Source organism: Bos taurus, chromosome X (assembly GCF_002263795.3).
Source record: "Bos taurus isolate L1 Dominette 01449 registration number 42190680 breed Hereford chromosome X, ARS-UCD2.0, whole genome shotgun sequence".
Classification (NCBI taxonomy): Eukaryota; Metazoa; Chordata; class Mammalia; order Artiodactyla; family Bovidae; genus Bos; species Bos taurus.
In genome coordinates this window covers 76,440,835-76,461,757 of record NC_037357.1, presented here as the reverse complement: position 1 = coordinate 76,461,757, position 20,923 = coordinate 76,440,835, and positions in this window count along the sequence as shown.

Below are 20,923 nucleotides of genomic sequence, written 5' to 3'. Positions count from 1 at the left end.
ACTACCATATGTAAAGTAGATAGTGGGAATTTGCTATATGACTCAGGAAACTCAAACCAGGGCTCTGTGACAACCTAAGAGTGGTGGAATGGGGTGGAAAGTGGGAGGAAGTTTTAAGAGAGAGGGCACATATGTATACCTATGACTGATTCATGTTGGTGTATGGCAGAAACCAACACAATATTTTTAACCAAGTACCCTTCAATTAAAAATAAAATTTTAAAAAGAGACTCTTTAGTTCCTATTCACTTTTTGCCATTAGATTGGTAAGTAGGTAAGTGTTAGTCACTCAATGGTGTCCAACTCTTTGCAACCCCATGGACTGTAGCTCAGCAGGCTCTTCTGTCCAGTGTTCTCCAGGTGAGAATACTGGAGTGGGTTGCCTATGCTCTTCTCCGGGGGATCTTCCCAACCCAGGAATTGAACACATTCCTGTTCATTTTAGTTCACTGATTCCTAAGATGTTGATACTCAACCTTGCCATCTCCTGGTTGACTACATCCAATTTACGTTGATTCATGGACCTAACGTTTCAGTTTCTTAAGCAATATTGTTCTTTATAGCATCAGACTTTACTTTCACCACCAGACACATCCACAGTTGAGTGTTTTTCCCACTTTGGCCCAGCTGCTTCAGTCTTACTGGAGCTATTAGTAATTGTCCTTCACTCTTCCCCAGTAGCATATTGGACACCTTCTGACCTGGAGGGCTCACCTTCCAGTGTAATATCTTTTTGCTTTTCATACTATCCAAAGTGTTCTCCAGGCAAGAATACTAGAGTGGTTTCCTTCTCCAGTGAGCCATGTTTTGTCAGAACTCTTCGTTTTCAACCATCCATCTTGGGTGGCCCTGAGAAGCATGGTTCATAGCTTTTTTGAGTTACACAAGCCCCTTTGATATGATAAGGCTATGATTCATGAAATGGCTCAGCGGTAAAGAATCTGCCTGTCAATGTGACTCAGATTCAACCTCTGGGTTGGGAGGACCCCCTGGAGAATAAAATGACATCCCACTCAAGTATTCCTACCTGGGAAATCCCAGGGACAGAGGAGGTTGGCATCTACAGTTCATGGGGTGACACACACACACACATATGTACACAAATACGTGGCAAGTAAACTATACTACTAAACTAGCAATGGATCAGTGACAAAATCAAAGAGAAAATCAGAAAACACCTATAGACAAATGGAAATGAAAATGTAATTTTCATTTATATTTGTAAATGAAAGCACAACAGTCCAAAATCTATGGGATTCAGCAAAAGCAATTCTAAGAGAAAAGTTTATAACAATACAATCTTACCTCAAGAAACAAGAAAAATCTCTAATAGATAATCTAACCTTACACCTAAAACAACTAGACAAAGAAGAACAAAAACAAACCTAAAGATAGTGAAAGAAAAGAAATCATAAAGATCAGAGCAGAAATGGATGTAATAGAGGCATAGAAAACAATTGCAAAGATCAATGAAACTAAAAGTTGCTTCATTAAAAAGACAAACATAATTTATAAACCTTTAGCCGGACTCATCAGGAAAAAAAGGGAGAGGGCCCAAATCAATAAAATTAGAAACAAAAAAGCAGAAATTACAACTTGCACCACAAAAATACAAAACAACATAAGAAAGCAATTGTATGCCAATAAAATGGACAACCTGGAAGAAATGGACAAATTCTTAGAAAGATACAGTATCCCAAGACTGAACCAGGAAGAAACAGAAAATATGAAAAGACCAATCACAAGCACTGAATTGAAGCTGTGATGAAAAACTCCCCAAAAACCAAAGTCCAGGACCTGATGGCTTCACAGGTGAATTCTATGAAGCATTTAGAGAACTAACACCTATCCTTCTGGAACTGTTCCAAAATATTGCAGAGAAGGAAAACTTCCAAATGTATTCTGTGAGGCTACCATCATGCTGATACCAAAACTAGCCAAAGATGCCACACACAAAAGAAGAAAATTACAGGCCAATATCCCTGATGAACATAGATGCAAAAATCCTTTGCACATTACTAATGTTTTGAATCCAACAATACGTTAAAAAGACCATATACCATGATCAAGTAGGATTTATACCAGGGATGCAAGGATTTCTCAATATCCACAAATCAATCAATGTGGTACACTACATCAACAAGTTGAAAAATAAAAACCATTTAATCATCAAAAAGAATAAAATACCTAGGAATAAACCTGCTGAAGAATACAAAAGACCCATACTCTGGAAACTGTAAGATGCTAATGAAAGTAATCGAATAAGACACAAACAGAGGGAAAGATATATCATATTCATGGATTGGAAGAATGAATATTTTCAAAATGACTATACTACCCAAGGCAATATAGAGAGTCAATGCAATGCCTATCAAATTGCTAATGGCATTTTTCACAGAACTAGAACAAAAATTTTTTAAATTTGTTTGGTGACACAACAGACCCTGAATGGCCAAAGCAATCTTGAGAAAGAAAAACAGAGTTAGAGAAATATAACTCAGCCATAAAAAGAATGAAGCAATACCACTTGCAGCAAATGGATACACCTAGGAAGTGTTATACCGAGCGAAGTAAACCAGACAGAAAGACAAACATTATATGACATGGCTTATGTGTGGAATCTAAAAAATTAATACAAACAAACAATTTATGAAAGAGAAACAGACTCACAGACTTAGAGAACAAACTTGTGGTTGCTGGGGGAAGGGAAAGAGGGGAAGGGAGGGAGTTTGGGATGGACACGTACACATTGCTACATTTAAAATGGATGACCAACAAGGGCCTACTGTATAACACAGGGAACTCTGCTCAATGCTAGGTGGCAGGCTGGATGGGTGGGGAGTTTGAGGGAGAATGGAAACATGCATATGCATGACTGAGTCTCTTTGTTGTTCGTCTGAAACTATCACAACATTGTTAATGGGCTATACTCCGATACAAAATAAAAAGTTTTAAAGAAAACTTATTTGTATATTTTACTATGAGTATTAACATATATTTTGTCCATTTTTCTTTCTTTCTTTTTGTTGGAGACTTTGGGATTCTAGTTACCCAACCTAGTTCCAGGCTCTTGACAGTGAATGTGCTGAGTCCTAACTGGAGTATTGGGGGATTCCCTTGCCGATTTTTCTATTAAGCAATTTTGGTAATTTCCCTTATTAACTATATATTAAGGAAATTGTTTGTTATATGTGTTACAAACTATTCCCCAGTTTCTCATGTGCCTTTTGATTTTATTTATAGCATTTTTCGCATGTAGGAAATAAAGCCCATGATTTTTATGTAGTCAAATTCATCAATCTTTTCTCTGGTAACTTCATTATTTTCCTTATTTTAAAATTTTATTAAATATAATGTACATAAAAGTGATTATTATCACATGTCATAAATGTAGTTCAGTGAATTTTTGTAAACTGAATACTTCCCTGTAACCAGCATCCAGATCAATAAATAGAACATGGACAGTATCCATGGTACTCCCACACAGTCACTACCTGTTCCTTCCCACACAAGGTAGTAAATTAGTTTTATAAGGTTTCATTTTTTAATATAACATTCAAAAACTCCTTTTTAGGGAGAAGAGTGAATCCAGGAACCCATTTTATTTTTTAAAATGACTAGTTAGTTGTCCCAACACCATTTATTAAATAATAAATAAATAAATTAATAATAATATAATATAATATAATTTATTATAATTAAATAATAAATAATAAAAAAAGGTAAATAGGAAATTTTACCTTTATCATATATCAATCTCTTTTATGTATTTGAACCTATTTCTAAACTCTTTTTTCCACTGATGTGACTATCTCTTCATGGTTTCTAGCAGAGGAATGACATAGTCTATGCTTTCAAAAGATCATTTTGGCTGCTGTGTGGAGAATGGACTGTATGGTGGGGTAGTGTGCAGGGTGCAAGTAGGGAGTAAGGATATTGTAGTAATCTAGGTGAGAGATAACAGTGGCTTAGAATAGGAAGTTAGAGCAGAATAGAGAAAAGTCATAGATGAGGTAAGATTTGGGCATTTAATTCATATATCAGTACCACACAGCTCTTTTAATTTCTGTATCTTTATAATATACTTTAATATCTCATAAGACCAATTTCCTCCTCATTAGTATTTTTTCCAGAATTTTTCTTACTTTTCTTGATATGAGCTTTTCTTTATATTAGCTTAAGAATCAGTTTTTCAGTTTCAAAAAATTCTATTGTTGTCTTTAAAAGGTCAGATTAAACTTATATAGTAATACATACAAGAAAGAACATCTTTGTACTATGAGTAGTCCCATCCAGTAACAGAAAATTGAAGACTCTGTGATTGTCAAAAGTATATAAAAGATTTCTTCATACAGATCTTTTAAGTTTCATATTTTTACGTCCTGAGGGTTTTTATTGTTGCCATTTGAAACTGGACATTATCTACCATTATATTTTTATTACCAGTTATTAGCTCAAATACACAAAAGGACAAAAAATCAGACACCCATGTTTTTATTAGCTAGACTTAACTGAATGTTGACATTTTTTATACTTGCTTCAGATCATTTTAATCCTATTTTTAAATCGAATTATTATTGATCATAATGTGTTATATGTTACAGAGGGACAATATAGTGATTCACAATTTTAAAGGTTATATTCTATTTATAGTTATTATAAAATATTGGTTATATTCCTGGTGTTGTTCATCATATCCATGTAGCTTATTTTATGCCCAATAGTTTGTACCTCTTAATCCTTTATCCCTATATTGCTCCCCCCACTGCTTACTTCTCCCCACTGATAACCACTGGTTTGTACATATTTTCAATTTTACTGAATATGACTCACTTTCTGAATAGCAGTTAGTTCAGTGCACAAATATTTATTTACTCCACAATATGTGCCAGACGCTATTCTAGGAGCTGTGTTACAAGAGAGAACAAAGAAGACAAAATCTCCTGCATTCTGAAGAGTACATTGAAGTTGGGGGAGATAGACAAAACTCAAAATATCTAAAGAAAATACAGAATGTGTTATATCAGATAAATTAGAAAAAAATAAGACTGGGAAAGTGAATATAGAGTGCAATGGTGGTTAATCTTAATTGTTAACTTGGCTAGGCTATACTACCCAGTTTTTTAATAGAACTAACCTAGATGTTGCTGTGAGGGTATTTTACAGATGTGGTTAACATCTACAATTAGTTGACTTAAAGATTACCCTAATTAATGTGGGGGCTTGCGTGTATGCTCAGTTGCTCAGTTCTGTATGAGAAAAGATGCAATAACAGAAATTCTAGCCTGCCGGGTTCCTCTGTCCATGACATTTTCCAGGCAAGAATACTGGAGTGGGTTGTCATTTCCTTCTCTAGGGGATCTTCCTGACCCAGGGATTGAAATTGTATCTCCTGCATTGACAGGTGTATTCTTCACCACTGAGCCACCTGGGAAGCCCTAAATAATGTGGGTGGACCTCACCAATCAGTTGAAAGTCTTAAGAGAAAACCTGAAGTTTCTTGGAGGAGAAAGAATTCTACCTCAAGATTGCAGCATCACTTCTTGCAGTTTCCTGCCTGATGACCTGCTTTATGGATTTATGACTGACAGTCCCTGCAATTGTGTGAGCCAGTTCCTAAAGATAAATGTCTTACTATAAATATATTAATGCATTGTATATAATTATATATATATATATATTATGTCCTATTTGTTCTGTTTATCTGAAGAACCATGACAAATGTACAGTTTGGCTTGAGAAGACAGAATCTTAAGGATAAATTTTCATTTTTATTATTGTTGTTGTTTTGGCCATGCCACACAGCACATGGGATCTCAGTTCCCTGACCAGGATGGAACCTGTGCCCCCTGTAGTGGAAGCATAGAGTCTTAACCACTGGATCACCAGGGAACTCCCAAGGATAAGTTTTATGAGTTGGTTCTGGAGTTTCTGGAATTGCTTCTCTAATCTATTAGGTTTAAATACATTAATGACTCTATTTACAGTGGTAAAGAAGGCGCTGGGGAAAAATAAATAATCAGACTTTCAGGAATTATTGATCATGAGCTCTGAAATGACATTAATTCTAGGAGAACCAAAAGAACAGTATACTCCACTAGTCAGAGTAAGACTCATGCAAGTCAAGTGATAATGGATAGCTCAGGTCCATCTCACAGTGGAAACAGTGGTTCCTCAAATCTGTCTTGTGGTTATTTTTCTGATCTGGAATGCATAGTTGGAACAGATATAGTCAGTAACTGGCATAATCCTTTCATTGGTTCCCTAACCTATGTAGTGAAGTCTATTATGGTAGGAAAGGCCAAGAGGAAACCACTAGAACTGCTTCTACCAGAAAAATAGGAAACCAAAAGCAACACCACATTCCTAGAGGAACTGCAGAGATTAGTGCCACCATTAATGACTTGAAAGATGAAGGGGTGTTAATTACCACCACACCCACATTTAGTTTGCCTATTTGGCTTATGTAAAAGACAGATGTGCCTTAGAAAATGACAAAGGATTACCATAACTTTAACCAGATGTTGAGACCAATTGCTGTTGCTATTCCAGATGTGGTTTCTTTGCTTGAGAAAACTAATATATCCCTTGGTATCTGGGGATATTTCAGTTGTTGATCTGTCAAATGCCTTTTATCAATGCCTGTTAGTAAACACCACCAGAAGCAGTTTGCTTTCAACTTCCAAAGCAGCAGTACTGTCTTGTTGCAAGTATATCCATTGCTCTACTCCTAATTTTCATACTTCATAGAGATCTTTTACTTTGCCTTTTACTTCTATAAGACACCATACTACTTCATTACATTGATGACATTGTGCTGATTGGACCTGGTGAGCCAGAAGTGGAAACCACTCTAAACTTACTGGAAAGACATTTATGTGTCAGAGGGTGGGATATAAATCCTACAAAATTCTGGAGCCTTCTATCTCAGTGAAACTTCTAGGGGCTCAATGGTGTTATGTGAAGATATCCCTAGGATGGCTAAGTTGCTGCATCTGACCCCTCCTACAACCAAAATATAGACCAAATGCCAAGTGGGACTTTTTGGATTTTGAAGTTATGTTTCTCATTTGGATGTGCTACTCTGATCCATTTACCAAGTGATCTAAAAAACCACTATCTCTGCATGGAGCCCAGAAGAAGAGAAAGCTTTGCAACAAGTTCAGGCTGCTGTACAAACAGCTCTGCCACTGGGCCATATGATCTAGCAGATCCAGTGTCACTTGAAGTGGTATTTGTCAGTGGCAGATAGGGATTCTATTTGGGGCCTTTGGTAGGACCTTATAAGTCAATCATAGTGTATGCACTTAGGATTTTGAAGCAAAACCCTGCGAGCCTCTGCAGATAACCACTCTCCTTTGGAGAAATAGCTTTTAGCTGCTTGCTATTGGGCTTTAGTCGAGACTGAACACTTAACCATGAGCCACAAAATTACTATGAGACCTGAGATGCTCATCATGAAGTGGATATTGATTCCCACACAAACCCATAATGTTGGCTATGCACACTGGCACTCCACTAGCAAATAGAAGTGGTATATAAAATTATGCTTTAGCAGGCTCTGAAGGCACAGGTAAATAAAATAAATAAATGTCTCAAATGCTTATGGCCCCTACTACTTCTATGAAAGTGAAAGTGAAGTCGCTCAGTCGTGTCTGACCCTTTGCAATCCCATAGACTGTAGCCTACCAGGCTCCTCTGTCCATGGGATTTTCCAGGAAATAGTACTGGAGTGGATTGCCATTTCCTTCTCCAGGGGATCTTCCCCACCCAAGGCTCGAACCCGGGTCTCCCACATTGTAGGCAGACGCTTTACCATCTGAGCCACCAGGGAAGTCCTATATTACCTCCTTTCTCTCAATCTATATCTATTGCCTCATGGGGAGTTCTCTATAATCAGTTGACTGAAGAAGAGAAAACTTGGGCCTGCTTGATATACATGCATATCAAGATGGTTCTGCTTGAAATGCATGCAACACTTAAAAGTAGACTGTTCCACCACTACAACCTCTTTGTGGGACATCCCTGAAGGACAGTGATGAAGTGAAATCTTTCCAGTGTTCAGAACTTTGAGCAGTGAACATGCTTGTTCATTTTTACTTTGAAACAGAAATGGTCAGAGGTATGAGTGTATATATACCAATTCATAGACTGTAGCCAATGATTTAGATGGGTAAGCAGGGGCTTGGAAGGAACATGATTGGAAAATTGGTGATGAAGAGGTCCAGGGAAGACGTATGTGGGTATGCCTCTTTGAATGGGCAAAACCCTTCACAAAACTGGATATTTGCATCCAATGTGAATGCTCACCAAAGAGTGACATCAGCAGAGGAGGATTTTTATAATCAAGTGGATAAGATGATCTGTTCCCTGGATAGCCATGAGCCACTTTCCTCAGCCACTCCTGTCATTGCTCAAGAGACTCATGAACAAAGTGACCATGGTGATAGGCATGGAATTTATGCATGGGCTTAGAAACATCAAGTTCCACTCATCAAGGACAACTTGTCTCCACCCACTGCTCAGTGCTCAGTCTGTTAGCAGCAGAAACCATTGCTTTGTCTCTGATCAGACACAATTTCCAGGGGTGATCAAGCCAGTTATTTGGTGGCAGGTGGCTTATTAATACATTTGACCACCTCTATCATAGAGGGGACAGCCCTTTAGTTTTACTGGAACAAATGCATTAGATATGGACTTGTCTTCCCACCATTCAGTTCTTCTGCCCAAAATACACTCTGTGGACTTACAGAATACCTTACCCACTACCATGTATTTCAAACAGCATTGCTTCTGATCATGGATCTCATTTCATAGTACTTGAAGTGTGGCAACAGGGCCATGCTCATGGAATTCACTAGTCTTACCATGTTTCCCCTCATCCTGAAGCAGCTGCATTGATAGAACCATGGAATGGCTGTATGAAGGCTCAATTACAGTACCATCTGGGTGACAATATTTGCAGGGCTGAGGCATGTTCTCCAGGAATTTGTACATACCTTAAATCAGCATCCAATACATGGTACTGTTCCTCCTATAGCCAAAATTTATGGGTCTAGGACCCAAGGGGTGGAAATGGGAGTGGCACCACTATTATTACCATAGTTATCCAATAGCATAAATTTGGCTTTCTGTTTCTGCAGCCTTATACTCTGCAGATCTACAGGTCTTAGTTCCAAAGACTGGAATGCTTCCACCAGGAGACACAACAGTGACTTCATTGTATTTGTAGTTAAGAGTGTCACCTTGCCACTTTGGGCTCCTCATGCCTTTGAATCAACAGACAATGAAGGGAGATACTTTATTGGCTAAAGTGATTGATCCTAATTACTAAGGAGAAACTGAACTCTACAACACAATGGAGGTAAGGAAGAGCTTGTATGGAATACCTTAGGTTCCTTAAGGCATCCATCTCTTAATACTACTATTCTTGTGATTAAAATCAATGTAAAGCTATAATAACTCAATTCGGTGGGACTACTAATGGCTTAAACCTTTCAGGAACGAAGGTTTGAATGGCTTCATCAGGCATAGAACCACAGTCAGCTAAGGTGCTTGCCAAGGTCAAAAGGAATATGGACTAAGAAGTGGAATGAGGTAGTTATGAACACCAGTTATGACCATGTGACCAGTTGCAGGAAAAATGGCTATAATTGTTATAATACATAATCCTTATTTTTATGAATATATTTGGGTGTATATTTATGTCAAATGCCTTTCTCCCTCCATTATCTCCTCATAGAACATGAGATGCATTAACGATAATTAAATTTACATCATAGTATTTGAGTTACAGGATATCAAGGAGAGGAGTGATTCAAAGACTTTGCATACTCTTATGGTGAAAAAGTTAGCACATTTTTCAGTTGTAAATGACTTTGTTATTGTATTTATTTAGAGATATGTGTATGGATACCCATTGGACAAGAGTGGGACTGTGATAGTTCATTTTATGTATCAACTTGGCTAGTTTATTGTATCCAGTTATTTAATCAAGCACTTACATAGGTGATGGTGTATGCTAGATGTAGTTAAAATATGCAATCAGTTGACTTGAAGTAAAGATTACATTTGATAATGTGAGTGAGCTTCATCAATTAGTTGTAGGATATAAGAGAAAAAACTGAGATTTCCTGGAGGAAGAAATTCTGCCTCAAGGCTGAGGTGTTGCATTCTGCCTAATTTCCATCCTGCGGGATTTGCCCTAGATCCCACTCAAGACTGCAGCATCAACTCTTCTTGAGTTTGCAGCCTGCTGGCCTGGTCTACAGATTTCAGATTTGCCAGGCCCCACAGTCACAATCACATGATCACATGTTCTAATTCCTTAAAATAAAATTATATATATATAAACATATATATTATATTTCCCTGGGGAACCCTGACTGATGTAATTGTGCAGGTGTGATTTTAAATAAGATGTTTAGGAAAGGTGGCATTTGAGTATCATTTATGTTTCCAATAATAGTTTATGCCTTTTTACCGTTTAAAATTATTTCTTTATTATTTTTAATTATTAAAGTTTTATTTTTAGATAGTGTAGATTCACAGTTTTTTTTATAGTTCCACAATATATTATAATTATTTTTTAAGTAGATAAGTTAAGATTTTTCATTGGAGATTCAATATCAAACTCAATTAATAGAATGAATAGACAGAAAAGTAGGAAGATACAGATCTGAAAAGCACTATGAACCAATTCAACATAATTAATATTTAAACAATTTTCACACAACCACAGGATACAAATTCTATTCAAGTCCCCATAGAGTATAAACCAGGAAACACTGGAACATATCCAGGGACATGAAACAAGGTGCAAAAGTTTCATGGTCTAAAGGTATTGAAACTATAGAGTCTGTTCTCTTATCACTGTGGAGTTACGTTAGGAATCAATATCAAAAGATATTTGAAAATAACCATTCTGGTTCAAGATGGCAGAATAGAAGGATATGCGCTCATCTCCTCCTGCAAGAGCACCAAAATCACAACTAGCTGTTGAACAACCATCAACACTGGAACTCACCAAAAAAGTATACCCCATGTTCAAAGACAAAGAAGAAACTGCAGCAAGATGGTTGGAGGGGCACAATCACAATAAAATCAAATCCCATACCCACCAGGTGGGTGACCCACAAACTGGAGAACAATAATACCAAAGAAGTTCTCCCACCGTTGTGAAGGTTCTGAATCCCATGTAAGACTTCCCAGCCTGGGAATCTGACAAAAGGACTGAGAATCCCCAGGGAATCTGACCTTGAAGGCCAGTGGGATTTGATTACAAGACTTCCACAGGACTAGGGGAAACAGACATTTCAGTCTTGGAGGGCACAAACAAAACCTTGCATGCACCAAGACTCAGAGGAAAGGAACAGTGACCCCACAGGAGAATGAACAGAAACTACCTGCTAGTGTTGGAGGGTTTCCTGTGAAAGTGTGGGTGGGCAGAGGCTCACCAGAGGGATGGGGGCACGAGCAGCAGCAGTCCTGAAATATCCCCCATGGTGTAAACTCTCTTGGAGGTCACCATTAACCCAACCACAGAGCCGGTAGACCCGAGGTCTGGGTCACTTATGGTCAAAACACTACCAGGGAAGGAGTGCAACCCCACACATGAGCAGATAATTGGATTAAAACTTTACTAAGGCAAGACCCAGTTTTTCCCACCAGCAGTCCCTCCCATCAAGAAGCTTACACAAGCCACTTAGCCTTCTCCATCAGAGAGCAGACAGAAGAAACAAGAACAACCACAGTCTCACAACAACTAAAACAAAAATCACATTACAGAAAGTTATCAGCATGAAAAAGCAGAAAGTTATGTCCCAGATGAAGGGACAAGTTAAAAGCCCAGAAAAACAACTAATTGAAGTGGAGATAGGCAACCTTCCAGAAAAAGAATTCAGAATAATGATAGTGATGATTCAGGATCTCAGGAAAACAATGGGGAAGATGCAAGAAATGTTTACCAAAAACCTATAAGAACTAAAGAACAAACAAACAGATGAATAGTACACTAGAGGGAATCCATAGCAGAATAACTGAAGCAGAGGCACTGATAAATGACCTGGAGGACAGAATGGTGGAAATCACTGCAGCAGAACAGAAAGTAGAAAAAATGATTAAAAGAAATTAAGACAGCCTAAGAGACCTCTGGGGCAACATTAAGTGCTGTCCCCTACATTATAGGGGTCCCAGAAGGATAAGAAAGAGAGAAAGGACCTGAGAAAATACTTGAAGAGATCATAGCTGAAAAATTCCATACCATGGGAAAGGAAACAGTCAACCAAGTCCAGGAAGCACAGATAGTCCCAGGCAGGATAAACCCAAGGAGGAACACACAAAGACACATAGTAATCAAACTGACAAAAATTAAAGACAGAGATAAAATATTAAAAGCAACAAGGGGAAAATGACAATATACAAGGGAACCCCCATCAGGCTATCAGCTGATTTCCCAACAGAAACTCTACAAGCCAGAAGGGAATGGCATGATATATTTAAAGTGATGAAAGAGAAGAACCTACAACCAAGAATACTCTACCCAGCAAGATTCTCCTTCAGATTTGATGGAGAAATCAAAAGCTTTCCAGACAAGCAAAAGTTAAGAGAATTCAGCACCACCAAATCAGCTTTACAATAAATGCTAAAGGAACTTCTCTAGGCAGAAAACAAGAGAAGGAAAAACCCTACCTACAGAAAATAAACCCAAAACAATTAAGAAAATGATAATAGGATCATACATATGGATAATAACCTTAAATGTAAATGAACTAAATGCTCTGACCAAAAGACATAGACTGGCTGAGCAGATGAAAACATGTGCATGTATGTACTTCCACATCACTCTGCTTGACCCCCAAAATTGTAAGTAATTGTTTTATATTGTTAGGTTAGTCACATTCCCGTTATGGCTTTCAATTGTAATCATCTTTAATTTTTTGTCTGGTTATTGATTGTGAAAACTGATAAACATCATTTACTATTGTGATTAGGTAACTATTACTCACTTAATACCATTGTGTTGGTTAACAGAAAAAGAATAGAACTCTATATGACCAAAACTACCATTTAATAGAAAAACCTGTAATCACTTTTAAAAATCTAGATGTATATCAGAATCATCTTGGAATTTTTTGAAAAATACAAATGCCCAGGAATTGCATTTTATTCACCAGCACTCCAGATACGTTCCTAATGAGCAGTCATGTTTAAAAACAACTGGACTCTATGAGGATCTTTTACTTTTATCTGGTTTGTTTCACTTTTTCTATTTCACATTCAGTGCTCCCATTTCATTTAGTTTATGCTTTCCAATTTCCCCATATCTTCTTTTTTTGATGTTCTTTCTCAAGCCTTTATCACACATAGTAGAAAAGCTCTTGTATACATATATACATAATGTGTATAATATATGTATTTCAGAAAACTTATGAATTTTTGCCTAGCTAAAAATTTTATGACATTTTGATTCCACTTGTTTGACTTAATATAAATAGAATGCCAGATTTCTAATTAATAAAACAGATGTGCAACAAACAACAAAGATTTACTGTCTAACACAGGGAACTATAGTCAATGAAAAGTAATTTCAAAAATAATATATGTGCTTATATATAAAACTGTATCACACACAAAAAATAATTCTATTTTTTGAAATTTAGTAATGCTTATCTTTTCATCAGTTTTTCTAAATGTCCTATGGAAATCTAATAACAATGTATGAGATACAAAATTTTAAATATATTTGTGTAGCATATGATTAATATAAATTAGTTAAATAGAAATCTATTATTTTTAAAGTATTAGTGACATAATTCAAGATCCTCCTATTCTTGTTTTTCTGCACTTGATAAAGTATTCTCAGAGAAATGTTAATATGTCTCACTATGATTATAGATTTTTGCTTTTCCCTGATATTTCTTCTGATTTTTGCTTTATGTATCTTTGTTTCTTTGTTAGGTGTCTAATGGTTTATGATGTCCATCTCTTTTGTGAATTGTACCTTTTATCATTAAAAATATTTATATGTGTTTCATTTAAAAATAAATAAATTTAATTAAAAAATAGATATTTGAAAATAACCTACATATTTTCAAGTGCAATATAGATTCAGTTTTATTGATCTTTTCTCTTACCTAGATTTTGCTCAGGTTTTCAATATTGTTGATTTTGGCTCTTTATTATTTCCTTCCTTCTTACTCTGGCTTTGTTTTGCTTTTCTTTTTCTAGTTTCTTGAGTTAGAAGTAGGATTACTGCTCTGAGACCTTTCCTGTTTTCCAATGTAAGCAGTTAGTGCTATAAATTTCCCTCTTAGCACTTTAACTGCCATTGCACATATTTTGGTATTTTGTATTTCCATTTACATTTAGCTATTTTTTTTCCTTTCAAGACTTCCTTTTTGACTGATGAATTATTTAGAAGTCTTATTTCCACATTTCATGATTTCCCTGTCTTTCTATTATTGACTTCAAGTTTGACTCCATTGCGGTCAGAGAACACATTCTGTAGGATTTCAATTCTTTTAAATTTATTGAAGTTTGTTTCATGGTATGGTCTACCTTGATAAATGTTCCATAATGAAGTGCAAGTTGCTCAGTCCTGTCTGACTCTTTGTGACCCCATGGACTATACAGTCCATAGAATTCTCCAGGCCAGAATACTGGAGTGGGTAGACTTTCCCTTCTCTAGGGGATGTTCCCAACCCAGGGATTGCACCCAGGTCTCCTGCATTGCAGTCAGAGTCTTTACCAGCTGAGCCAGGGAAGCCAAAGAATACTGGAGTGGGTAGCCTATCCCTTCTCCAGCAGATCTTCCCAACCCAGGAATCAAACCAGGGTCTCCTGCATTGCAGGCAGATTCTCTACCAACTGAGCTATCAGGGAAGCCTGATGAATGTTCCATAAGCTCTTAAAAAATTTCTGCTATTTTTGGGTGGGGTGTCTTATATATCCTAATTAGATACTGTTGGTTGATGGGTACTTCTATATCCTTACTGACTTTCTGTGTAGTAAGTAGATCTATCAGTTGCTGAGAGTGAGATATGGGAGTTTCTAATGGTTGATTTGTCTATTTCGTATTTTGGCTCTATAAATTTTTGCTTTGTGAATTCTTGGACTTAGGTTTTTGATGTGTACACATTTAGGATTATTAAATCTGGGTGGATTTACCTTTTTATTCTATTTAAAGGTTTTATTTGTATCTAGTAATAGTCTTTTCTCTGAAGTATACTTTATCTGACATTATGTAGGCACTTCTGCTCTTTTTAATTTATGTTTACATGGTATATCTCTCTCCATCTCTTTTCCCCCGACTCATCTATATCATTAAAGTTGAAGTGAGTTTCTTATAACCAGTACATAGTTGGGCTGTATTTTATTTTATTTTTAATTTACTTGCCCAATCTTTGCCTTTTGAATAGTTTAGACCATTTAAATGTGTTTAGACCATTTAAATTTAAGATGATCATTAATTTGTTAATACTTAAGTTTATCATTTTATTCTTTATTTCCTGTTCATTTCCACTGTTTTTTATTCCACTGTCTTTCTCTTATTGCCTTCCTGTGGTTATTTGACCAATTTTTACAATTTTATATTTATTTATGTGTAGTTCTCTGGGGTGTATTATTTTCTATAGCTTTCTTAGTGGTTGCTCTGGATATTACACTATCCATACACGACTTATTACAGTCTGGTGATATCACATCTCAATTGTAATGTGGAAATCTTACTTCCATTTAGGTTCTTGTAGCCTCCTAATTTTAAAATATTATTGTTTTGAGTATCAGATGGAGTCTTAATTTTTTGTTTCAGTCATCATGTCTGATATGCGTTGAATTGTGCTTCCTCAAAAGATATGTTAAAATAATACCACTTAGCTCCTCAGAGTGTGACCCTATTCAGAAATAGGGTCATTGCAGATGAGGCCATACCAGAGTAGGCTGGACCCTTAATCCAATATGACTGGTGTCCTTATAAAAATAGAAGAGACAGAGAAACAGAGACACACACAAGGAAAGCTCCACATAATGATGACAGCAGGGATTGAAGCACTTAACAGCTACATGTATTGCCAAGTATTGCCAAAGATTGTCAACAAATCACCAATAACTAGGGAGAGGAAAGGAAGGATTCTCTCCCTTAGGTTTCAGAAGGAGCATGTCCCTGCCAACACCTTGATTTTGGAGCATGTCCCTGCCTTCAGAACTGTTAGATCGCCAGTCCAGTTTTGATGCATGATACAGGAAGCTTGGGGCTGGTGCACTGGGATGACCCAGAGGGATGGTATGGGGATAGAGGTGGGAGGGGGATTCAGGATGGGGAACACGTGTACACCCGTGGTGGATTCATGTTGATGTATGGCAAAACCAATACAATATTGTAAAGTAATTAGCTGCCAATTAAAATAAGTAAATTTATATTAAAAAAAAGAACTGTTAGATATTACATTTTTGTTTTCATAAGCCACACAATTTGTGGTACTTTGTTACTGTGCCTTAGGAAACTGATACAGATTTTGGTAGTGGGAAGTGGGGTGCTGCAGTAAAAATTACCTAAATATGTAGAAATGGCTTTGAAATTGGGTAATAGATAGAGGTTGGAGGAATTTTGAAGTGCTTGATTTAAAAAAAAAACAATCTAGATTGCATTGAATAGACAGTTGGTAGTAATATGAACATTAAAGGTACTTCTTGTAAGGAATCAGAAGGAAATAATGAACAAGTTATTGAACACTGAAGGAAAGGTGATTGTCGTTATAAAGCGTCAAAAAGCTTGTCTGAATCATGTTCTGACTTTGGACAGAAAGTAAACTTGCAAGTAGTAAAGTTGGAGATTTAGTTGAGATTTCCAAGCAAAGTACTGAAGAAAGGGCCTGGTTTCTCTTTTCTGTTTATGATTAATGCATAGAGAAATAAACTGTGGAATGAACTGCTAAGTGGAAAGGAATTAGACAAGTAATAGAAATAAAAGGTATCAAAATTGCAAAAGAAGAAAAACTGACACCATTTGCAGATGACATGATACTACATACAGAAAACCCCAAAGACTCCATCAGAAAACTACTAGAACTAATAAATGAATTTAGAAAAGTTGAAAGATGCAATTAACACAGAAAAATCTGTTGCTTTTCTATATACCAATAATGAACTATCAGAAAGAGAAAGCAAGAAAACAATTCCATTTATAATTGTGTTAAGGAGAGACCTACACTCTCAAAACTATAAAATACTGATGAAGGAAACTGAAGTTGATACAAAGATATGGAAAGGTATCCCTTGAATCAGAAGAATTAATATTGTTAAAATGTCCATACTACCCAGGGCAACAAACAGATTTAATGCAATTCTATCAAAATATCCATGACATTTTTCACAGAACTAGAACAAATAATCCTGAAGTTCATATAGAACCACAAAAAACCCCAATTGCCAAAGTAACCTTGAGAAAAAAGAACTAGGTTAGAAGTATTATGTTCCCAGAAGTCAGATCATACTACAAAGCTACAGTAATCAAACCACATAGTGCTGGCACAAAACAAACACATAGATTAATGGAACAGACTTGACAGCCCAGAAATAAACCCACACACTATGATCAATTAGTCTATGACAAAGGATGCAAGAATATACAATGGAGAAAAGACAGTCTCTTTGGTACATGGTAGTGGGAAAATTGGACAGTTACATGTAAAAAAAAAATTACAATATTTCCTCACACCATGTACAAAAATAAACTAAAAATAAATACCTAAATGTAAAACCTGAAACTAAGAGCCTCTTGATGAAAGTGAAAGAGGAGAGTGAAAAAGTTGGCTTAAAGCTCAACATTCAGAAAACTAACATCATGGCATCCAGTCCCATCACTTCATGGCAAATAGATGGGGAAACAGTGGAAACAGTGGCTGACTTTATTTTTTTGGACTCAAAATCACTGCAGATGGTGATTGCAGCCATGAAATTAAAAGATGCTTGCTCCTTGGAAGGAAAGTTATGGCCAACCTAAACAGCATATTAAAAAGCAGAGATATTACTTTGTCAACAAAGGTCCCTCTAGTCAAGGCTATGGTTTTTCCATCAGTCATGTATGGATGTGAGAGTTGGACTATAAAGAAAGCTGAGCACCAAAGACTTGATGCTTTTGAACTGTGGTGTTGGAGAAGACTCTTGAGAGTCCCTTCGACTGCAAGGAGATCCAGCCAGTCCATCCTAAAGGAGATCAGTCCTGAGTGTTTATTGGAGGGACTGATGTTGAAGTCAAAACTCCAATACTTTGGCCACCTGATGCGAAGAGCTGACTCATTTGCAAAGACCCTGATGCTGGGAAAGATTGAAGGCAGGAGGAGAAGGGGACGACAGAGGATGAGATGGTTGGATGGTATCACCAACTCAATGGACATGTGTTTGGGAGTTGGTGATGGACAAGGAGGCCTGGCATGCTACAGTTCATGGGGTTGCAGAGTCAGACACAACTGAGCAACTGAACTGAACTGAACTGAAAACCTGAAATCATAAAACTCTTACAAGAAAACATAGGTGGATCACTCTTTGACATAAATCATTACAATAATTTTTTGATCTGTCTCCTAAAGCAAGAGAAATAAAAGCAAAAATAACAAATGGGACCTAATTACACTTAAAAGCTTTTGCACAGAAAAGAAAACTATTGACAAAACAAAAAGGCAATCTACTGAGTGGGAAAAAACATTTGTAAATTATATGACCTATAGGGGTTAATATATTAATACAACACATATAAACAGTTCATACAACTCAATATCAAAAAAATCAAACAACCAAATGAAAAAATGGGCAAAAACTAGGAATAAAACTATCATATGACCCTGAAAGCCCACTACTGGGTATATACCCTGGAGAAAATCATAATTCAAAAAGACATATGTATCCCAATGTCCATTGTACCACTATTTTCAATCACCAGGACATGGAAGCAACCTAGATGTCCATCGACATGAATGGATAAAAACGTATACATATACAATGTACACATATACAATGGAATATTTACTCAGCTGTAAAAAGGAATGAATTTAAGTAAGTTGAAATGAGGGGGATGAACCTAGAGCGTATTATACAGAGTGAAGTAAATCAGAAAGAGAAAAACAAACACTGTATGTTAATGTATATATATGGAATCTAGAAAAAATGGTACTGATGAACATATTTGCAGGGGGGAATGGAGATGCAGACATAGAGGACAGTCTTGCAGACACAGCAGCAGAAGGAAAGAGTGGGACAAGTCAGGAGAGTAGCATTGACATATGTACATACTACTATATGTAAAATAGCTAATGGAAAGCTGCTGTATAACACAGGCAGCCCTGTCCTGTGCTCTGTGATCACCTAGAGGGGTGGGATTAAGGGAGAGTGGGAGGGAGGCATATACTTACGGCTGATTCACATTGTCATATGGCAGAAACCAACAGAACACTGTTAAACAATTATCCTCCAATTAAAAAAAAAACTAAAAATATATTAGAGTGCTAACTCTAAGGTTAAAAAATGGGTAGAAGACCTGAATAGACATTTTTCCAAAGAAGATATACAGATGGTCAACAGCCATATGAAAAGATGCTCAACTTTGTTAACCATCAGAGAAATACAGATCCAAACCATAATGGGCTACCACCTCACACCTGTCAGAATGGCTATCATCGTAAAATCCACAAGCAAGAAATGTCTTCAAGAATATGGAGAAAAGAGAACCCTTGTACACTGTTGGTGGGATTATGAATTGGTGTGGCCATTGCGGAAAACAGTATGGAAGTTCCTCAAAATAGAAAAATAGAATGACCATTTGATTTACCAATTCCATTCCTGGGTGTATATATATATATATATATATTTTAAAGTGCTAATTTGGAGATATACATGCACCTCAATGTTCATGGCAGTGTTGTTTACAATAGCCAGTGGGCACTTGTATGTGGGATCTAAAAAAAGATCAAACCCAAAGACAATGTGAGGTATGTCTTCATTTTATGTGTGTGTTCATGAAAGGGTGGTTAATTCAAAGTTGGTATAATTCTGACTAAAGATGGAAATAATTTCTATTTAATGGCTAAAATAATATAAAAATGTTACAGTAGCATAACAGATTATTTCACATACTTGCCCATTTTGAAGCTAATTATGGTCTTTCTGATAATTTTTAAATTTGAACTATTTCAAAAGCTGCACATCGTCAAACTCTCAATATTTTGTATTGTACTATCTCAAATTTTCATAATTAAAATTCCTCTAAAATGTCATCAAATTGGAAAACATGAAGCATTGCTCTCTGATCTCATCTCTCTACTCCTTTCCAGCCATACTAGCTGTCTTCTAGCTCCTAAAGTACTGCACATTTCTCTCTGCCAAAGGATCTTTGGATGTGGTATTTCTGGGAAGTTCCCTACTCTCATTTCCATATTCCTCTTCACCTAGGTCAATCCTACTTATCCTTGGTGTGCAAGTCCAAGTATCAGGTCAGGTTTCTTTATTAGTGGTTCTCATAAAACTATGTTCCTTTCCTTCAGAGCTCTTATATCAGTTTGAAATCATATGATCATAATTAAAGTGATTTTTAAAAACTAGTGTAAGTTTTATGAGGAGAAAGTCAAAGTCCAATTTTGCTCACCATCAGTATTCTCAGTACCTAGCCTAGTTCCTAGGGCATAGTAGGTGCTCAAAATAATTTGTTTAATTGATTAATGAACAAGTATCCATAGTTGCTTCAGTAATCTTTAATTTTGCCACAGCAGCTCAATATAATAATAGCTGATATGTATGAAGTATCCTATATATGTACCAGCCACTATTTTAAATTCCTTTTTAAAATTAATTTATTTATTTTAATTGGAGGCTAATTAATTTACAATATGGTGGTGGTTTTTGCCATACGTTTACATGAATCAGCCACCAGTGT